Genomic DNA, 20414 nt, shown 5'->3' with positions numbered 1-20414 from the left:
AAGTACTAGGGCATCGGAAGTGTTCTACAGCAAGGCGAGAGCGGCTTTCTGAAGATGACTTTTGTCTCTGGTGTGTGGAAGTTATTGCAATGAGTGTGTCAGAGATGTGCATATAAACCTTTGTGGATCCTGTGAGGTAGCCTCCCTTCCCACACCACGCAGCTCCCAGGGATTTTGGAGCTTTGCCACGTGGGGACTGAGGCGGTTTTAACCCCACTGAGCACATGTTAGCAAGCACGACTCCTAATCCACTCAATCTCCTGCCGTGTCCGCATCTCAGACCTTGCAGGGAGTCCCTCGAGGCCCTAAGCACAAAAGGTGCACCGAGTGGGATCCCTGCTGTGAAAGGAGGCCCAAAGTGATGCCCTGATTCAGGGGTCGGGCAGGAGGGAAGCTTCTCCGTCCTTCTGCATGCTGTCTGCCCGAGCAGTGCTGAGGCTTTCCCTCTCTCTGATTCTTCATAGAGCTTCCAAGCGTGTCACAGCCTGGAGAAGCCCCCCACGGCAGGAAATACTCCTTTTTTCCAGTGCACCGAGGTACTGAGCAGTCTTGCGGGGATGCCTAAGTGAGAGATAAGTCCTGGAAACGTGGAGCATGCGAGTTGTGTTTGGAAGAGCAGAGGGCAGAGGAAGGGGAGGTGGTGCCTGTGTGGGAGAAAGGGCAAAGGGAGAGAGCCAGGTTCAGGTGTCTCCTTGGCCACAGGCAGACTCAGAGGAGCCCGCTCTGCCTGCTGGCCAGCACAGTTTGGGGTAGCACTGGTTCAGACTTTCACCGGCCAGTGGGCTCTTGCCCATGAGAAGTGTCGATGAACTTTCTTGTCCACCGGTGCCAAGAGGCCAGAATTAGTGACAGTAACAACACGGGATGTAAAATTGCCTGGGAATCCCAACCACACACTGAGATTATCAGTCCTGCAGAACCCAGGGATGTATGGGATTGTCTCCTTTCCTCCAGGTCTTGGTGGTGGCAAAGATGCCGAGGCTGCAGCTCCTAAAGGCCGACAAAAGCAGCGTTTGGTCCTGAGTGCCGCAGTCTTGGGTTCCGTACTGTTTGTCGTCCTGCTGATGTGTATAGTTACTTTCTGGCTGAGGAAGAGAAAGCAGTGAGTTGTTCTTTTCCGACGTTCTTTCTATTTTCTGTGTTTTAGCAACAAAGCATGTGTAGGGATAGTGTTGTGGAGTGCCTGGTGAGCTGTTGAGAGGACTCTGTTGAGACGTCTGCTGTTAGCTTTCCTAAGCAGACTCTTCCTTCCTAGCAGTGAGTGCTCTTTCCTGAAAGCCATTCTCGTTGTTGCAGAGAAGCGGTACCAGCTAACCCTGCCGCTGCCTCCAACAGAGGGGAGTCAAGCACAGAGGAAGGCAGAGCAAAACCAGGGAGTGACAGAGAAAAGGATGAGCTCACCCTAGAAAATGAAAATCTGAACAACAGCTCCAGTCGCCTTCCGGTGAACTTTGCAACAGAGCTTTCCCAGTTATTTAATGCCACAAATTCAGAAAGTTCATTTCAGCCTACATGCCAGAACACCTCAGATGGTGATTATGACTCTTCCTCAGATATCTGCATTCCCCGGGATTTACCCCAAGCCGATCATTCCAAGTGCGTGTGCACACCTAGCTAGACACGGTCACTAAACTTATTGCCTGTTGAGGACTAGTGCCTACAGACTACTGAACAGAGCAGCAAAACATGAAGCCCCAGAAGTTACACCTACTCATCAGCCATTTAGAAGGAAAAAAAAAATTCTGAGGGGCACCTGGCAGAAGTGAGCAAGTTTTGGCAGCTGTGTGCACATGCAGAGCATGGGTTCTTGACGTGCTTTCCTCCTCCTGCTCGCCTCTTCCTCTTGGGATGCACTTACACCCCTTAGCCCTACAGAGAGACCAAAGGAGGAAGAGCGGCAGCATCATATGATGCAAGAGACTCGCTGGGCCCACAGAGGCCCCTGGCTAAACCACCATGTTCACACAAGCCAAGCATCGCCAGAGCGAGCCAAACACGAAGCCTCTGCTATTGCAGCTCTCAGTCCACGAAGCCTCTGCTACTGCAGCTCTCAGTCCACTCAGCACCTGTGCAGCACATGAGACTATTCAAGGTGTGTTAATGAGCTTTACAAAGCCTTTACAAGGGCAAGTTGCAGGACTTGTTTGCACATTCTTCATAGGAAGAGAGCAATCTGAGGGTAACCCAGCAGGTGAGTCTCACTCCAGCACCATACTTCCCACGGACAAGCAGTAGGGATACATAACACAGGACTGTTGAACTGAAATGGTTTTAGACGGAGTTTGAGCAGCTGTTCTGAGAAAGCCCCGAGGCGAAGTTGGAGGGCAAGTGTGACAGGACTGGGGCATTTGTGACTCCGTCTCTGCTGCTCACCTACAGAAGAGGATGTCTGTTGCAGAAGGGTAGTGCCAAGAAAACCGTCAATGGCCTAACTCTCTGGTATGCAGATAGTAAATGTTCTGGAAGTAGGCAGATGTCTGGGGAGAGGAAGTCCTCTCTCTGGACAGCTGCCAAAGTGACTGCACCACTGTAGGCGAGCACTGAGACTGCTACAGAAGCAATTCTGTGCTTTCATGCAAGGCAGCACATGTCTTTGCCCACACACTCCCCTTTCTCGGGAGCACACACCCAGAGAAGCCACGCTGGCCTCCTTCAGCCAGCAAGAGCCACAAGGGCCTGGCCAGCATCCTAAACACCCGTGCTGTTGAACATGCAGCCAAAACAGAAGGTGGTGAACAACAGAGCTGTTATCTGCAAACAGCTGCTCCACGGCAAAGCAGAAGAAATGCCTCCTGGCATGGGGAAATAGGAACGCAGACCAAACTGCCTTCGAGGAAAAAACAAGTCCCTAACAATGGGAGATGGTTCCTGCTTGAAAACTCTGGGACGAGGAAAATTGGTTACCTGCTCCCTCGCCTCAAAGGAGTCCGCAAGGCAGAACACCCAAAAACACTGGCTTGGAGTCAGTGAAGCACTCATTGGGGACAGAGAAATGACAGGAGAGGAAATGGCATTTCCCAGGAAGAGGAAGGAAATGGAGTCATGCCATGAAGTCCCACAGACCAGCCCTGTGAATCACAGCAGACTCCACAAGAGCCTCTTTCCCAGCCCCCTCCAGAGGCAGAGGCGTTCTTTGCCTCCTCAGGTCTAACAAAGCCCACAGCAAAGTACCTCAGAGCTGAAGAGCAGCCTTGGACTCTGCAAAGAAGGAAGCAACAAGCTCTGAGAAGAAACAAATACTGTGCCAGTGCCTGCATGTCCAGGCTTTGTTCCAAAGCCACCTCCTTGCCATTGGAAACTTTGGTCCTGCAGGAAGAGACGTACTTGCACCTCGGGCATATTAAACTCGTGTCCAGGAGGACAATTCACATCAGAGCCTGGGAACCGACAGAACCCCCCTGCATGCTAGTTACATCCAGGCTTGCACAACGGAGCCCTTCATGCTCCTCTGATGTCACTGTAGGAGCCGGGGGACACACGAGCCAAAACATGAGTAAAGACAGAAATGCCGTTTGCAGAAAGCTGCCTCCCTGCCTGTGCACATTCTTCTGGGCCACTGACTCCTTCCTCGCGGACCTTCCCTGCCTCCCCTGCACCCAAGCTTTTGCAGCTCGGAAATCACTCGACATCACCTTGAATGGACAGGAGGAAATGGAATCCATGGACTTGGAACAGAGGAGCTTGTGCTTGAGACACAGGGTCAGTGCTTCTGCTGGGAAATGCAGGGGGAGGTGGCTGGGCAGACTCAGCTCTGCTGCTCCACCACAGCCCATGAATCCCAAACCTACCAGAAGACATGAAGAATGGAGGAAACTCCCTGCCCTTCCGTTCTCTTTCCTGCCCTTCCCAAAGGTGCTGTTGCCCTGATCACCCGGGCCGCCAACACTCACCTCTCTCTCAGAGAGACACGTCCAGGCCAATACCTTCTTGCTAAGACTACAAGCCATCACTTGACTAAACCGCAACTGTCCCAGCTCTTCAAAGCACACACTGCTATGAAAACTACGCTCGCCGGCCACCATAACAGGGTCCGACCATAGGTTGCCGCTGAGAAGTTCGGAGCCAAATCAAAGCAAATTCAATACAATTTAATGATGGACGTGCAGGAATTACAGCTCAAGCTGGCTGCCTCCCAAGAGGCACCCTGAACTAAGAAATCCCTGGGCAATTATACCCTCACAATCTAAGCTCCCCACCCCTCATGCAAAGCTTCAGACCAATCATCATATTTGGTTCTGGGGACTTCCTGTTCTTCAGTGGGTCCCACTGCTGTCTCTAGGCAGCCTGGCTTTCCTGATCTTTACTGTGGCAGCTTCTGCTGATGGACTTACCTTCCTCGTAAGCTTCCTTATCTTTCCACCTTGAACTGGTCCTGGGGCCCTTCCTTACTGGGCTAGATAAAAGTTCCTCATGTTATCTGAGAGCAGCCTAAGGCTTCAGCAAATTTAGCTACTCATGCTAAGCAAGGTTTATATAAGTTGTGCTAAGTGGTTACCTCTAGACAGTTCCAGCTCAATATTTTTTAACAGTCTTCCCTTTGTTTCTATTAAGCATCCCTGCTAATACTTTAGACAGAGTTCTCAAAGGCTTTCAAGGCATGCTGTCACTTTCCATAATCTAATGTACAATATGATCATAAGTAATAGGCATAACATGGTTAAACTTAACACAACTACTCCTGGGCGCAACAGGTGAGTATGAATCCCTGTTGCAGTTGGTGACATCCCAGAAGAGTTTCCCACCCATGATGTGCTCTGTCCTGCTTCACCCTTTCCAAGATGTCCTGTATCTCTTCCGTATCATGATGAGCGGTGACTAGAATTTTCTGTCCATTGTTTTGGATGCGTTCTGGCAGTTGACGCAGGTCATCATGTTGCAGCAGTTTCTCCACCAATGTAAGATTCATCCCGCTGGGGGTAGGCAGTCAATCTTACTTAACTCAATGTGCAATTAGATTGTAACAGTGGATAAGATGTACCAGGAGCTGTATAATTAAAGTCGCATCGCATAATTTTGGTAAAGTTACCAACACAAATATTTGAGTGATTACTTGTATTTACAGCAATGTTCTCTATGAATATAAGACTACAAAGGATTCTCATACATACACAGCCTTTCCCAATATATACAAGTACAGTTCATCACCAAAATAAGAACATAGTATGACAGTATAGGGCCTGTCCCATTTAGGTTCTAACTGGGATTTTCCTAAAAATACTTTAACTAAAACTTCATCCCCAGGCTGTATACTAGGCACTTGTATTTCAGGTGATGTGGATTGATACCACTGAGCGTATTTTTTAAGATTTTTCAAACCCCTTTTTGCATACTTAGAACACACTGGCTTAGTCGTTCCTCTCTGTCTAACAGGCTGCTCTTAGCTGGAATAGAAGTCCCTCGTGTAGCTAAAGGTCTCCCACAGAGAATTTCTGCTGGTGGTAGTCCTAGAGGTAGTTGTGGAGCATTTCATACGTCCCACAGAGCTAAGTTTAGGGCTTCTGGCCATTTTAGGCCACTGCGTGTGCATACCTTTGCGATTTTTTCTTGTAATGTCCTCTTCATTCTTTTGACCTCTCCTGAAGACTGTGGGTGGTAGGGAGTAGGTAGGTTTCTCTCTATTCCTAGGAATTTATATAACTGATTGACTATGTCTGCCGTAGAATGAGCGCCCCTGTCTGAATCAATGGCTTCTGGAACCCCATACCTGCGTATGATTTCTTTCAGTAAGGCTTTTACTCCTCCCCCTGCGTCGGCCTTTCTTGTTGGGAAAGCTTCTACCCAGCCTGATAACTGATCTACCATCACTAACAAGTGTTTGTACCCATCGGTGGAAGGCATAGCTGCGTAATCTATTGGTAGCCTTTGAAAAGGGAAGCAGGCCCACGGTCGTCCCCCTAACTCTGAGCTTGGTTTGTTGCTTGAGAACTTTTGGCAGGCTGGGCAGCTATTGCTTCTTCTTTTTGCAGCCACGTAAATTCCTGCACTGGCCAGGACCTTCTGTACTTGCTTAGCTACCGCCTCTGCTCCCCCATGAGCTTTCTTGTGAAACCACCTAGCTATAGGAATTACTTTTTTTCTTTTCTTTTTTTTGGTAGAATTGGTTTTCCTCCAATTGTCCATATTCCATCATCATTTTGCTCTGCTTCCCACTATTCCTATTGTTTCTTCTCTTCCACGGAGCAGGCCTTTTCATACATGGTTCTGGGGTATATTACATTTGGCCATTCACTTTGGTTCATCATTGGAACTGCCACCATACGTCCTCTCAGAGGTTGTTGGGCTGCAGCCTTCGCAGTGGCGTCAGCTAAAGCATTTCCTTTACTGATTTCTGTAGTGTCTTTAGGATGGGCTGGGCAGTGTATTACAGCAATTTCTTTGGGCCTTTGGACTGCTTCCAGCCAATTACATATTTCTTCTCCACTAGCTGTTTTCTTTCCTGATGACATTTAAAAAAATCCTCGTTCTTTTCAAAAGGCATATCGAGAGTTATCATTTTAAAGGATCCATACATCCTTTCTGGATTTTCTCGGTATGACCCAGCAGACTCCTTCCAATTCATTAAATCTGGAGTTGAAAAAGGCACCTTCACATCTACAGGCGGTCCCTCTGGTCCCACTGCTTGACGCAGCGGGGCCTGAATCACAGCGTTTTGCTGAGCCCGAGTAGCCCGAGTTCTGCCTGCAGTCGGGCTAAATGCCTCACTTCCCTCATCTCTGCCATCGACACTACCTTGATCTCTTTCCGGAGAGACCAATAGCTGTGCATCCTCTTCCTCATCGCCCACTTTTAAACAACTTTTCCCAATGCTACCAGCAGAGCAACACCGAGGCACTTACTCTTTGTCTTCCATCATCATTAACACATTTCAGTCAGAGACCAACAGCTTACATTTTTTTCTTGTTCCATGATCGCTTCTCAAAGAGAAAAACAAATCGACCTAGGGGACCTCATCGCATTTCTTCTGTCTTCTGCAAAACAACGTACGTTGCAAAATTGTATTATAGTTCAGCGTTCCCATTTCTGGCCATTTTTTCTCATCCTCCAGTTTCAGAGGTGCGCAAGCCTGGGGGCTCGGTGGTTTCCCACAAATCAAGCACACCCCCCTGCCTTTTCAAGTAGCATTTATACAAACACACTGCAAGGTTTGCAACTTTCCCTTTTACACTGATTGGGTAGTAATTTACAGACAATTATAATACTGCTTACACACCATTTTACCACTACGCATGCTCCGGGGAGGGGTCTTCACCCGGGTGGTGCAGGGCTTTTTGACCTGTGGGCGTGATTTTTTGTATTACATGGAGGACAGGTCAGTTAGGGATACATGAACTCTTTTGCCAAACTGGCAATACATAGCTAGAAATAAAACATTTTGATGTAATGTTTCTTTAGGGCTTTAGCAGTTCCAGGATGTCCTGGGTTAAAGAATGCTGCTTCTCCGAAAAGAGAGAGTGCGCTTCTCCTAATCTGCCTCCTTTAAAGAGCAGGAACCTTCTTCCTGAGCTTCCAGGGTTGTCTTGTAAGAGGAGCACTCGGGGCAAGGCCCAGGCCCAGGCCCAGGAGAGCTCTGCTTGCTTCGGGTGCTGCGCAAAGCCCAAGGAGGCCTGAAATGTTGGTCCCAAAGCAAAGGGGACAGAAGGAGTGGTGCCAGCAAGAATGGAGGACTCTGAATCCCAGCTGGACGGGGGCTGAGAGATGGGGCACAGGCTTGGCACTGGAGCCCCCCCACTTGTCAGCAGCTGCCCCTGGGCCAGCTCCAGAAGGGCAGAGCTGCAGCTGGGGCTGGGGCTGGAGCAGAGCGGCGGCAGCGGGGGCGGGAAGGAGAGCAGCGAGCGAGGCCGGATCCGGCAGGCGCTGGCGCGCAGCTGCCGAGCAGCGAGGCGAGCGCAGGGCCGCGAGCGTGTGGGCAGAGAGCCGGGCTGCCCCCGAGGGGCTCCTCGAGGGCGGCGGCAGCACCCCCGGCCGCCAGCATGCCCGGGCTGCCCGCACAGGGCGGCGGCGGCGCGCGGAGGGAGCGCGGGCCGCGGCGGGGGTGCGCGGCCCCCTGCGCCCCCGCGGAGGCGCGCGGAGGGCGCCCCTGAGCTCACAGAGGGGCCGCGCGCTGCGCTGCGCTGCGCGGTGTTGCGTTGTGCTGCGTTGTGCTGCGGGGCAGTGCGGTGTTTTGCGCTGCGCTGCGTTGGGCTGCGGGGCGGTGCAGTGCGTTGTGCCGCGCCGCGTTCCGCAGACGCCGCTCCGCGCGCGTTGCTCGAGGGCGCCGGCGGCGGGCGGCTGCTGGCGGCGGGCAGCATGGTGCGAGCGCGGGGGGCGTCCGGCCCCGGGTGCCGCCTGCTGCTGCTGCTCGGCCTCCTGGCGGCCCTGCGTGCCCGGGACAGCCGGGCTGCTCCGCGGGCAGCGCCGGGCCCAGGTAGGGAGGGCGGGCGGGCGGGCGGCGACGGAGGCAGCCTGGGGGCCGCGGGGCCGGCTGGCGAGCGGCCGGGGCGGCGGGAGGCGGCGGCCGGGGCCGGGAGCCGGGAGCCGGGAGCGGCTCGGCGAGGCTTGTGGGGCCGCGGGGAGGGGGGTGCGCTGGGGGGCGCCGGGGTCTGGGGGCGAGAGCTGTGCCTGGAGCAGCGCCTGGCGCTGGGTGACGGGAGCTGTTGTCCCCGCGGGTGGTTGCAGCGGTGGCTGCTGGTGATGCTGGTGCTTGGCCGGATGCAGGACCGAAGGCTTGGGAAGATGCTGGAGGTGAGTCCTCGGGGGACCTGACCTTCCCTTCCCTTCCCTGGCAAGACCAGAAGCATGCCTTTCCTGCCGCCGCTTTGGCCTTTCGGTGGCCGGGGAGCTCTTGTGCCCGCGCAGGGTAAACGATCTTTCGTGTCATCTGGTGCTGAGAGTTGCCCCTTTGCAGAGTGCTGTCCGTTAGAGAGCTCCCTGCAAGAAGGTGCTGAGGGCCTGTGTGTTTGTCCTGGGGGTGCTTGGGGCCTGTGGTATAGCGCCTGGATGCAGGATTGGGAGAGCTGCCAGATCCCAGCCAACAGGTCCCCCCCGGCTCCTCTGCACTTGTGAGGCTCTCGACCCACATGTGTGACCTGGGGAAGGCTTCCGAGATCTGCACTGGGAGCTTTGGCGCGCAAAGCACTTGCCGAGTCCCCCGAGCCTGTGCTGCTTCCAGTGCCTGCTGCAAAGCCAGGGGACATGATGGGGTTGAGCCTACAGCTTGTGTGAAGTCCAGGGCACCCTTTCCCCCAGCAGCTCCATGCCCGCTGAGATTTATGCCCCTATGGTGGCACTGCAGGCACCTGCTAAGTGCTCGCCAGATGCACCTGAGTGGAAGTGTGGTGTAATTTTATGCTCCCTGTCGTTCACCACCATTCGAATCAGAAGAAGAGTGTGGAAATATGTACTGAGAACTGCTATGTGAACCCATGTGTGTTTGGTTACAGATGAGGCTGTGGTTGAAGGTTATCCCAGTTCTCGCCTGGATCCCGTTGTTGAGGCTCGGGGTCTTCCCAGGCGTACGTAGTCACCTTTTCCTTACCTGCAAGAATAAGAACGTCCTTTGTAGTATGTAGTTCGTGTGCAACTGTACATGGTGCTTCCTCTTCAGGTGGTCCAAGAGTTGCTGAGCCTCGCAGGGGTGCCAGGGGTAAGTTGTGAGCATTCCTTTACTTTGAGAGCTGCCAGGTGCCAGGCAAAAGGTGACACCTGTCACCTTTGAGACTCTTGACCTGCAAATATGTCCCATGTCATTGCCTGGCCCCCCTTCCATTCAGTGCAACTGCTGTGTGGAGAAGGAAACCTTGTCACCAATGCGTTCGGTTTGTGCTCTGCCTATAGGCGATGGTTACCGAACTTTTCGGCAGTATCCAGTTCTCGTGCCTCGGGAGGATCCCTGGGGTAAGTAGTCAAGCTTTATTCACTTGACAGAATAAGCTTTTACCTTTGAAAATGTTCTTCATATGGCAGAGACCTGAGTAAGTCCTTGGCTGCTGCTCAGACACTCCCAAGAGTAGAGTGGGACTTGGGAGGCCGTCAGCTATCTGCCGCGGTGTGCTTTTCCTTGGGAAGGCTTTGTGCTGCTCGCAGTGCCTACTGCAAAGGCCACAGGCTTGTTGGGGTGGAGTTACAGCTTGCGTGAACTCCAGGGCATCCTTTCCCCCAGCAGCTCTGTGCAGGCTTCAGTTTGTACCCGTACAAATCTGCAGAAGTATATGGCAACATATATATATAACAGGAACTGTTCCCATGTGTTTGGTTGAAGCTGTGGCCGTAGCGGATGGAGATCCCTCTTCTGCTCTGGAGCCTGGACTGGTGACTCCGGGACACCGTGGAGGTGAGCAGTCAGCAGATATTCAGCTGAAAAAATAAGCATTTCTTTTCTCGCTTTGTTGTGCCCTCCGGATGATGCCAAGGTCTGCAACAGCCGTGCCCTGCTGGCAGGCCAGAGAAACAGTTAGGGGTAGCGCTGGTTGAGTCTTGCACTGGCCAGTGGGCTTCTGTGCATGAGGAATGTAAACAACCCTTGTTGTCCTCCGGTGCTAAAGGTTCCCAGTTTGTAGAGTTCTGGCTTCCTTGGTGTACGTTAGAGACCTCCCCAGAAGAAAGCACCAAGGGGCTGCGTGTTTGTCCTGGGGGTGCTTGCGGGGTGTTGGATAGTGCGTTGACGGAGGATTTGGAGAGGCGCCAGGTCCCAGGCAGCAAGTGTCCCTGGCCCTCCTGCAGCTGGGAGACTCTCAACCTGCGTGCGTGTCCCCATTCCCCTTCCCGTCACTGCAATTCACTTCTGCAGAAGAGTGTGGCAACCTGTAATGAAAACTTGTCTGTGTTTGCTTACAGGTGTTCCTGTAGGCAGTGGCCTCCCAGCTTCTCATCCGGATGCCATTGTTGTGCCTCAGGGGCATGCCAGGGGTAAGTGGTCAGGATTGATTCCCTTCCAGGAATGAGCAGGATTTTTCACTATTTGATTCGTGGGCCATGTAGCTTACGTCCTTGGCCGACGCTGCTAGATGCAAAAGAGCCAAGAGGGATTTGGGAGGGCTTCAGCAATGTGTCCCAGGGTGCTTGGTGTGGCAAAGTGGTTTTTGATCTTCTCTTGGCGCCCACTACTGCACATCGTGCCAGTGGGCAAATTTTAAAGTACTAGGGCATCGGAAGTGTTCTACAGCAAGGCGAGAGCGGCTTTCTGAAGATGACTTTTGTCTCTGGTGTGTGGAAGTTATTGCAATGAGTGTGTCAGAGATGTGCATATAAACCTTTGTGGATCCTGTGAGGTAGCCTCCCTTCCCACACCACGCAGCTCCCAGGGATTTTGGAGCTTTGCCACGTGGGGACTGAGGCGGTTTTAACCCCACTGAGCACATGTTAGCAAACACGACTCCTAATCCACTCAATCTCCTGCCGTGTCCGCATCTCAGACCTTGCAGGGAGTCCCTCGAGGCCCTAAGCACAAAAGGTGCACCGAGTGGGATCCCTGCTGTGAAAGGAGGCCCAAAGTGATGCCCTGATTCAGGGGTCGGGCAGGAGGGAAGCTTCTCCGTCCTTCTGCATGCTGTCTGCCCGAGCAGTGCTGAGGCTTTCCCTCTCTCTGATTCTTCATAGAGCTTCCAAGCGTGTCACAGCCTGGAGAAGCCCCCCACGGCAGGAAATACTCCTTTTTTCCAGTGCACCGAGGTACTGAGCAGTCTTGCGGGGATGCCTAAGTGAGAGATAAGTCCTGGAAACGTGGAGCATGCGAGTTGTGTTTGGAAGAGCAGAGGGCAGAGGAAGGGGAGGTGGTGCCTGTGTGGGAGAAAGGGCAAAGGGAGAGAGCCAGGTTCAGGTGTCTCCTTGGCCACAGGCAGACTCAGAGGAGCCCGCTCTGCCTGCTGGCCAGCACAGTTTGGGGTAGCACTGGTTCAGACTTTCACCGGCCAGTGGGCTCTTGCCCATGAGAAGTGTCGATGAACTTTCTTGTCCACCGGTGCCAAGAGGCCAGAATTAGTGACAGTAACAACACGGGATGTAAAATTGCCTGGGAATCCCAACCACACACTGAGATTATCAGTCCTGCAGAACCCAGGGATGTATGGGATTGTCTCCTTTCCTCCAGGTCTTGGTGGTGGCAAAGATGCCGAGGCTGCAGCTCCTAAAGGCCGACAAAAGCAGCGTTTGGTCCTGAGTGCCGCAGTCTTGGGTTCCGTACTGTTTGTCGTCCTGCTGATGTGTATAGTTACTTTCTGGCTGAGGAAGAGAAAGCAGTGAGTTGTTCTTTTCCGACGTTCTTTCTATTTTCTGTGTTTTAGCAACAAAGCATGTGTAGGGATAGTGTTGTGGAGTGCCTGGTGAGCTGTTGAGAGGACTCTGTTGAGACGTCTGCTGTTAGCTTTCCTAAGCAGACTCTTCCTTCCTAGCAGTGAGTGCTCTTTCCTGAAAGCCATTCTCGTTGTTGCAGAGAAGCGGTACCAGCTAACCCTGCCGCTGCCTCCAACAGAGGGGAGTCAAGCACAGAGGAAGGCAGAGCAAAGGCAGGGAGCAAAAGAGAAAAGGATGAGCTCACCCTAGAAAATGAAAATCTGAACAACAGCTCCAGTCGCCTTCCGGTGAACTTTGCAACAGAGCTTTCCCAGTTATTTAATGCCACAAATTCAGAAAGTTCATTTCAGCCTACATGCCAGAACACCTCAGATGGTGATTATGACTCTTCCTCAGATATCTGCATTCCCCGGGATTTACCCCAAGCCGATCATTCCAAGTGCGTGTGCTTTCATTACCAACAGGGATATTGTACTTCAGATGCATATTCCGAATAGAATAATAAAAATGGTGGGCTAGAATGGTGCGAGTCCTTGGCTGTTTTGGTCCTCTGTGTCTGGGTGTAATGCGCAGCGCTTACGGCAGGGTTGGATGAGGGAGAGGAGCTGTCAGGGAGTTGCCCTCCCTCAGGGGCTGCCCTCGGTGCCATCATCAATGTAGTTTCCCAGCTTGGGCTGTCATTAAGGTTTCATTCATCCGAATGGGGGAGCGTGGATGAGACATGGCACGCAAATGGTTATCCGTGAACTCACTGGGAGTGCTGCACTGAATCCTGGTGGATTTGGGGACTGAGAGGGGAAGGAGGTGCTGTGAAGGATGGCTGTGCAGCTCTGAGCAATGAGTTAGAGGAGTGCTAAAGTGAGACCAGAGGCTGCTGGGGGTTCGCGCAATGGTCCTCTGTGCGCAGAAGCTGAATGTCTTCAAGTAGAGAAAAGGGAGAGGGGGCTGGTTGGGCAAGAGAGCAAAAAGGACTGTGATAGGAAGAACAGTACTGGCCTTAAAAATGGCACAAAGACGCACAGAAATGGCATTGCTCTGCTCCCAAACACTCAAACCATGAATACGAGCGGTAAGGCAGAAAAGAGAATACAGCTGTATTTGGAGGAAAGCCCAGGATCCTATGTGCTCTCTCTGAACGGGGCCCAGGTAGACTCTTACCTTTCCAGAGGATCACAGGCAAACAGTTGCCACCTCTGAAAACATGTCACCCCTATTGCCAGCTTGCAGGAGAGGGCGAGGAGTAAAGGCCCTTGTAGGATCCAATAGGAAGGCCATGGCAGGAAGGTGCAGCCCCAGCACCTGCAGTGTCCCTGGGGAAGCTCACAGAGCCCTGAGAAACCTGGTGAGGGAAGGGCATAGGCGAGGAAAGGCAAGCAGTGAGATTTGCGCATGTTTCTTAGGGGGCCCAGCAACCCTTTGCCTCTGGGATCGGAAGAACCAGCTCCTCCCTCTTCCCTGCATGTTCATCAAGTGCTGCAGGATTTGCTCTGTGCGCTGCACTAAGGGACAGGCATTCAAGCGGCAGTTTCATTTTCCTCTCACGAGGCTCAGCCAAGCAAGGCCTAGGAACACACCACTCCCGAGAGCAGCAGGAGGCCTCCAGAAACACAGAAGCCAAAGCCTAATTCTGCCACAGGCTCCTGGAGAGGCGGGGGAAAATCCCACCTCCTCAGTGGCTGGTTGAGAAACACCCCTGATGCCAGAGAGAGAGACATGACAGAGGCTGCCCAGGGAGGGACTGGCCATTAATTTACAGGCAAGAAGCGGAGAAGCAGATCTGATGGTGCAAATGGCCTGACAGAAGTGCTGCAAAGTGCTGTGCGCATGCTGAGCAGGTGCTGAGTTGCCACTCTAATGCTCTGAGATCACTGTGCCCAGACAAGGTGCAATGCAAAGAGGGATGAGAAAGGGCTGAAAGCAGCCCCAAGAGCTCCAGGTCAAGCGCAGTATTAGTATCATTCAAAATGTCGCTGGCAGGATTTATTACTGCAGGCAACAGCTCCCAGAGAAGGTAAAAGGCCTGCTCTGTTGGGGGCATTGTGCAGGGAGGTTCTGAAGAAGGTTATGATTCACAAGGCACCCCCAATTTCTCCCGCATGAAGGTCCAGAGGTGAGCTCTGGGGAGGGTTTTGCTTTCCGGTGGACCTGGGCTCAACTCCCAAAAGGCTGCTGTGGCACATACGGCTGTGAGCCTCCTCTCTTTCTTTCTGGCATGCTAGGAGCTGATTGCACTGGGGAATGGGAACTTTGGAATGAGAGGTACAGGACAATGGGAGAAGAAGGCCCCTCAAAGAAGGCACTCTGTGCACGACACCCCAGCAGCTCCCCCATCGCCCCTTTCTGGGTCCTCCGAAATAAGCAGGAGGTCCTGAAAAAAAAGGAGTCTCTCTGCATGTCCTTAACAGCAATGACTTGCAAAGGCTAGGAAAACAAATGGAATGCAGTGGGAATGTGCTTTTTCTCACCAGATTACACCAAAACGTGCCTATTGCTTTCCCTGTGGGGAGAAGACGGACACTTGAATGAAGAGACTGTCCCCTCTGGCAGGGGAACAAGCGCTTGGTCTCCCATGGGAAGACTAAACAGCTGTCCGTAGCAGTCTCGCAGTAGTTCTCCTCTACTGTGAACGAGCAGCTTTCCAGAGACGGGATGTGTAGCTCATCCATCCTCCACCCAGACACACCTAGCTAGACACGGTCACTAAACTTATTGCCTGTTGAGGACTAGTGCCTACAGACTACTGAACAGAGCAGCAAAACATGAAGCCCCAGAAGTTACACCTACTCATCAGCCATTTAGAAGGAAAAAAAAAATTCTGAGGGGCACCTGGCAGAAGTGAGCAAGTTTTGGCAGCTGTGTGCACATGCAGAGCATGGGTTCTTGACGTGCTTTCCTCCTCCTGCTCGCCTCTTCCTCTTGGGATGCACTTACACCCCTTAGCCCTACAGAGAGACCAAAGGAGGAAGAGCGGCAGCATCATATGATGCAAGAGACTCGCTGGGCCCACAGAGGCCCCTGGCTAAACCACCATGTTCACACAAGCCAAGCATCGCCAGAGCGAGCCAAACACGAAGCCTCTGCTATTGCAGCTCTCAGTCCACGAAGCCCCTGCTACTGCAGCTCTCAGTCCACTCAGCACCTGTGCAGCACATGAGACTATTCAAGGTGTGTTAATGAGCTTTACAAAGCCTTTACAAGGGCAAGTTGCAGGACTTGTTTGCACATTCTTCATAGGAAGAGAGCAATCTGAGGGTAACCCAGCAGGTGAGTCTCACTCCAGCACCATACTTCCCACGGACAAGCAGTAGGGATACATAACACAGGACTGTTGAACTGAAATGGTTTTAGACGGAGTTTGAGCAGCTGTTCTGAGAAAGCCCCGAGGCGAAGTTGGAGGGCAAGTGTGACAGGACTGGGGCATTTGTGACTCCGTCTCTGCTGCTCACCTACAGAAGAGGATGTCTCTGTTGCAGAAGGGTAGTGCCAAGATAACCGTCAATGGCCTAACTCTCTGGTATGCAGATAGTAAATGTTCTGGAAGTAGGCAGATGTCTGGGGAGAGGAAGTCCTCTCTCTGGACAGCTGCCAAAGTGACTGCACCACTGTAGGCGAGCACTGAGACTGCTACAGAAGCAATTCTGTGCTTTCATGCAAGGCAGCACATGTCTTTGCCCACACACTCCCCTTTCTCGGGAGCACACACCCAGAGAAGCCACGCTGGCCTCCTTCAGCCAGCAAGAGCCACAAGGGCCTGGCCAGCATCCTAAACACCCGTGCTGTTGAACATGCAGCCAAAACAGAAGGTGGTGAACAACAGAGCTGTTATCTGCAAACAGCTGCTCCACGGCAAAGCAGAAGAAATGCCTCCCGGCATGGGGAAATAGGAACGCAGACCAAACTGCCTTCGAGGAAAAAACAAGTCCCTAACAATGGGAGATGGTTCCTGCTTGAAAACTCTGGGACGAGGAAAATTGGTTACCTGCTCCCTCGCCTCAAAGGAGTCCGCAAGGCAGAACACCCAAAAACACTGGCTTGGAGTCAGTGAAGCACTCATTGGGGACAGAGAAATGACAGGAGAGGAAATGGCATTTCCCAGGAAGAGGAAGGAAATGGAGTCATGCCATGAAGTCCCACAGACCAGCCCTGTGAATCACAGCAGACTCCACAAGAGCCTCTTTCCCAGCCCCCTCCAGAGGCAGAGGCGTTCTTTGCCTCCTCAGGTCTAACAAAGCCCACAGCAAAGTACCTCAGAGCTGAAGAGCAGCCTTGGACTCTGCAAAGAAGGAAGCAACAAGCTCTGAGAAGAAACAAATACTGTGCCAGTGCCTGCATGTCCAGGCTTTCTTCCAAAGCCACCTCCTTGCCATTGGAAACTTTGGTCCTGCAGGAAGAGACGTACTTGCACCTCGGGCATATTAAACTCGTGTCCAGGAGGACAATTCACATCAGAGCCTGGGAACCGACAGAACCCCCCTGCATGCTAGTTACATCCAGGCTTGCACAACGGAGCCCTTCATGCTCCTCTGATGTCACTGTAGGAGCCGGGGGACACACGAGCCAAAACATGAGTAAAGACAGAAATGCCGTTTGCAGAAAGCTGCCTCCCTGCCTGTGCACATTCTTCTGGGCCACTGACTCCTTCCTCGCGGACCTTCCCTGCCTCCCCTGCACCCAAGCTTTTGCAGCTCGGAAATCACTCGACATCACCTTGAATGGACAGGAGGAAATGGAATCCATGGACTTGGAACAGAGGAGCTTGTGCTTGAGACACAGGGTCAGTGCTCCTGCTGGGAAATGCAGGGGGAGGTGGCTGGGCAGACTCAGCTCTGCTGCTCCACCACAGCCCATGAATCCCAAACCTACCAGAAGACATGAAGAATGGAGGAAACTCCCTGCCCTTCCGTTCTCTTTCCTGCCCTTCCCAAAGGTGCTGTTGCCCTGATCACCCGGGCCGCCAACACTCACCTCTCTCTCAGAGAGACACGTCCAGGCCAATACCTTCTTGCTAAGACTACAAGCCATCACTTGACTAAACCGCAACTGTCCCAGCTCTTCAAAGCACACACTGCTATGAAAACTACGCTCGCCGGCCACCATAACAGGGTCCGACCATAGGTTGCCGCTGAGAAGTTCGGAGCCAAATCAAAGCAAATTCAATACAATTTAATGATGGACGTGCAGGAATTACAGCTCAAGCTGGCTGCCTCCCAAGAGGCACCCTGAACTAAGAAATCCCTGGGCAATTATACCCTCACAATCTAAGCTCCCCACCCCTCATGCAAAGCTTCAGACCAATCATCATATTTGGTTCTGGGGACTTCCTGTTCTTCAGTGGGTCCCACTGCTGTCTCTAGGCAGCCTGGCTTTCCTGATCTTTACTGTGGCAGCTTCTGCTGATGGACTTACCTTCCTCGTAAGCTTCCTTATCTTTCCACCTTGAACTGGTCCTGGGGCCCTTCCTTACTGGGCTAGATAAAAGTTCCTCATGTTATCTGAGAGCAGCCTAAGGCTTCAGCAAATTTAGCTACTCATGCTAAGCAAGGTTTATATAAGTTGTGCTAAGTGGTTACCTCTAGACAGTTCCAGCTCAATATTTTTTAACAGTCTTCCCTTTGTTTCTATTAAGCATCCCTGCTAATACTTTAGACAGAGTTCTCAAAGGCTTTCAAGGCATGCTGTCACTTTCCATAATCTAATGTACAATATGATCATAAGTAATAGGCATAACATGGTTAAACTTAACACAACTACTCCTGGGCGCAACAGGTGAGTATGAATCCCTGTTGCAGTTGGTGACATCCCAGAAGAGTTTCCCACCCATGATGTGCTCTGTCCTGCTTCACCCTTTCCAAGATGTCCTGTATCTCTTCCGTATCATGATGAGCGGTGACTAGAATTTTCTGTCCATTGTTTTGGATGCGTTCTGGCAGTTGACGCAGGTCATCATGTTGCAGCAGTTTCTCCACCAATGTAAGATTCATCCCGCTGGGGGTAGGCAGTCAATCTTACTTAACTCAATGTGCAATTAGATTGTAACAGTGGATAAGATGTACCAGGAGCTGTATAATTAAAGTCGCATCGCATAATTTTGGTAAAGTTACCAACACAAATATTTGAGTGATTACTTGTATTTACAGCAATGTTCTCTATGAATATAAGACTACAAAGGATTCTCATACATACACAGCCTTTCCCAATATATACAAGTACAGTTCATCACCAAAATAAGAACATAGTATGACAGTATAGGGCCTGTCCCATTTAGGTTCTAACTGGGATTTTCCTAAAAATACTTTAACTAAAACTTCATCCCCAGGCTGTATACTAGGCACTTGTATTTCAGGTGATGTGGATTGATACCACTGAGCGTATTTTTTAAGATTTTTCAAACCCCTTTTTGCATACTTAGAACACACTGGCTTAGTCGTTCCTCTCTGTCTAACAGGCTGCTCTTAGCTGGAATAGAAGTCCCTCGTGTAGCTAAAGGTCTCCCACAGAGAATTTCTGCTGGTGGTAGTCCTAGAGGTAGTTGTGGAGCATTTCATATGTCCCACAGAGCTAAGTTTAGGGCTTCTGGCCATTTTAGGCCACTGCGTGTGCATACCTTTGCGATTTTTTCTTGTAATGTCCTCTTCATTCTTTTGACCTCTCCTGAAGACTGTGGGTGGTAGGGAGTAGGTAGGTTTCTCTCTATTCCTAGGAATTTATATAACTGATTGACTATGTCTGCCGTAGAATGAGCGCCCCTGTCTGAATCAATGGCTTCTGGAACCCCATACCTGCGTATGATTTCTTTCAGTAAGGCTTTTACTCCTCCCCCTGCGTCGGCCTTTCTTGTTGGGAAAGCTTCTACCCAGCCTGATAACTGATCTACCATCACTAACAAGTGTTTGTACCCATCGGTGGAAGGCATAGCTGCGTAATCTATTGGTAGCCTTTGAAAAGGGAAGCAGGCCCACGGTCGTCCCCCTAACTCTGAGCTTGGTTTGTTGCTTGAGAACTTTTGGCAGGCTGGGCAGCTATTGCTTCTTCTTTTTGCAGCCACGTAAATTCCTGCACTGGCCAGGACCTTCTGTACTTGCTTAGCTACCGCCTCTGCTCCCCCATGAGCTTTCTTGTGAAACCACCTAGCTATAGGAATTACTTTTTTTCTTTTCTTTTTTTTGGTAGAATTGGTTTTCCTCCAATTGTCCATATTCCATCATCATTTTGCTCTGCTTCCCACTATTCCTATTGTTTCTTCTCTTCCACGGAGCAGGCCTTTTCATACATGGTTCTGGGGTATATTACATTTGGCCATTCACTTTGGTTCATCATTGGAACTGCCACCATACGTCCTCTCAGAGGTTGTTGGGCTGCAGCCTTCGCAGTGGCGTCAGCTAAAGCATTTCCTTTACTGATTTCTGTAGTGTCTTTAGGATGGGCTGGGCAGTGTATTACAGCAATTTCTTTGGGCCTTTGGACTGCTTCCAGCCAATTACATATTTCTTCTCCACTAGCTGTTTTCTTTCCTGATGACATTTAAAAAAATCCTCGTTCTTTTCAAAAGGCATATCGAGAGTTATCATTTTAAAGGATCCATACATCCTTTCTGGATTTTCTCGGTATGACCCAGCAGACTCCTTCCAATTCATTAAATCTGGAGTTGAAAAAGGCACCTTCACATCTACAGGCGGTCCCTCTGGTCCCACTGCTTGACGCAGCGGGGCCTGAATCACAGCGTTTTGCTGAGCCCGAGTAGCCCGAGTTCTGCCTGCAGTCGGGCTAAATGCCTCACTTCCCTCATCTCTGCCATCGACACTACCTTGATCTCTTTCCGGAGAGACCAATAGCTGTGCATCCTCTTCCTCATCGCCCACTTTTAAACAACTTTTCCCAATGCTACCAGCAGAGCAACACCGAGGCACTTACTCTTTGTCTTCCATCATCATTAACACATTTCAGTCAGAGACCAACAGCTTACATTTTTTTCTTGTTCCATGATCGCTTCTCAAAGAGAAAAACAAATCGACCTAGGGGACCTCATCGCATTTCTTCTGTCTTCTGCAAAACAACGTACGTTGCAAAATTGTATTATAGTTCAGCGTTCCCATTTCTGGCCATTTTTTCTCATCCTCCAGTTTCAGAGGTGCGCAAGCCTGGGGGCT

General features: G+C 51.5%; 2 long non-coding RNA genes across 2 annotated transcripts; both read left to right on the top strand.

The window, feature by feature from the left end:
- The first annotated feature begins 8129 nt into the window (after positions 1 to 8129).
- Positions 8130 to 10300, top strand: LOC135329969 (uncharacterized). Its single transcript, XR_010391682.1, has 5 exons — positions 8130 to 8404; positions 8656 to 9491; positions 9584 to 9622; positions 9814 to 9873; positions 10238 to 10300. It is a non-coding gene; the product is annotated as an uncharacterized LOC135329969 (long non-coding RNA).
- A 510-nt stretch (positions 10301 to 10810) lies between these two features.
- LOC135329964 (uncharacterized) lies at positions 10811 to 12474 on the top strand. Its single transcript, XR_010391673.1, has 4 exons — positions 10811 to 10884; positions 11575 to 11646; positions 12065 to 12212; positions 12407 to 12474. It is a non-coding gene; the product is annotated as an uncharacterized LOC135329964 (long non-coding RNA).
- The last annotated feature ends 7940 nt before the right edge of the window (positions 12475 to 20414 follow it).

The sequence above is a fragment of the Dromaius novaehollandiae genome, chromosome 1, assembly GCF_036370855.1.
Source record: "Dromaius novaehollandiae isolate bDroNov1 chromosome 1, bDroNov1.hap1, whole genome shotgun sequence".
Classification (NCBI taxonomy): domain Eukaryota; kingdom Metazoa; phylum Chordata; class Aves; order Casuariiformes; family Dromaiidae; genus Dromaius; species Dromaius novaehollandiae.
The sequence above is the reverse complement of the archived record's forward strand: the minus strand, read 5'-3'. Positions and strand labels throughout refer to the sequence as shown.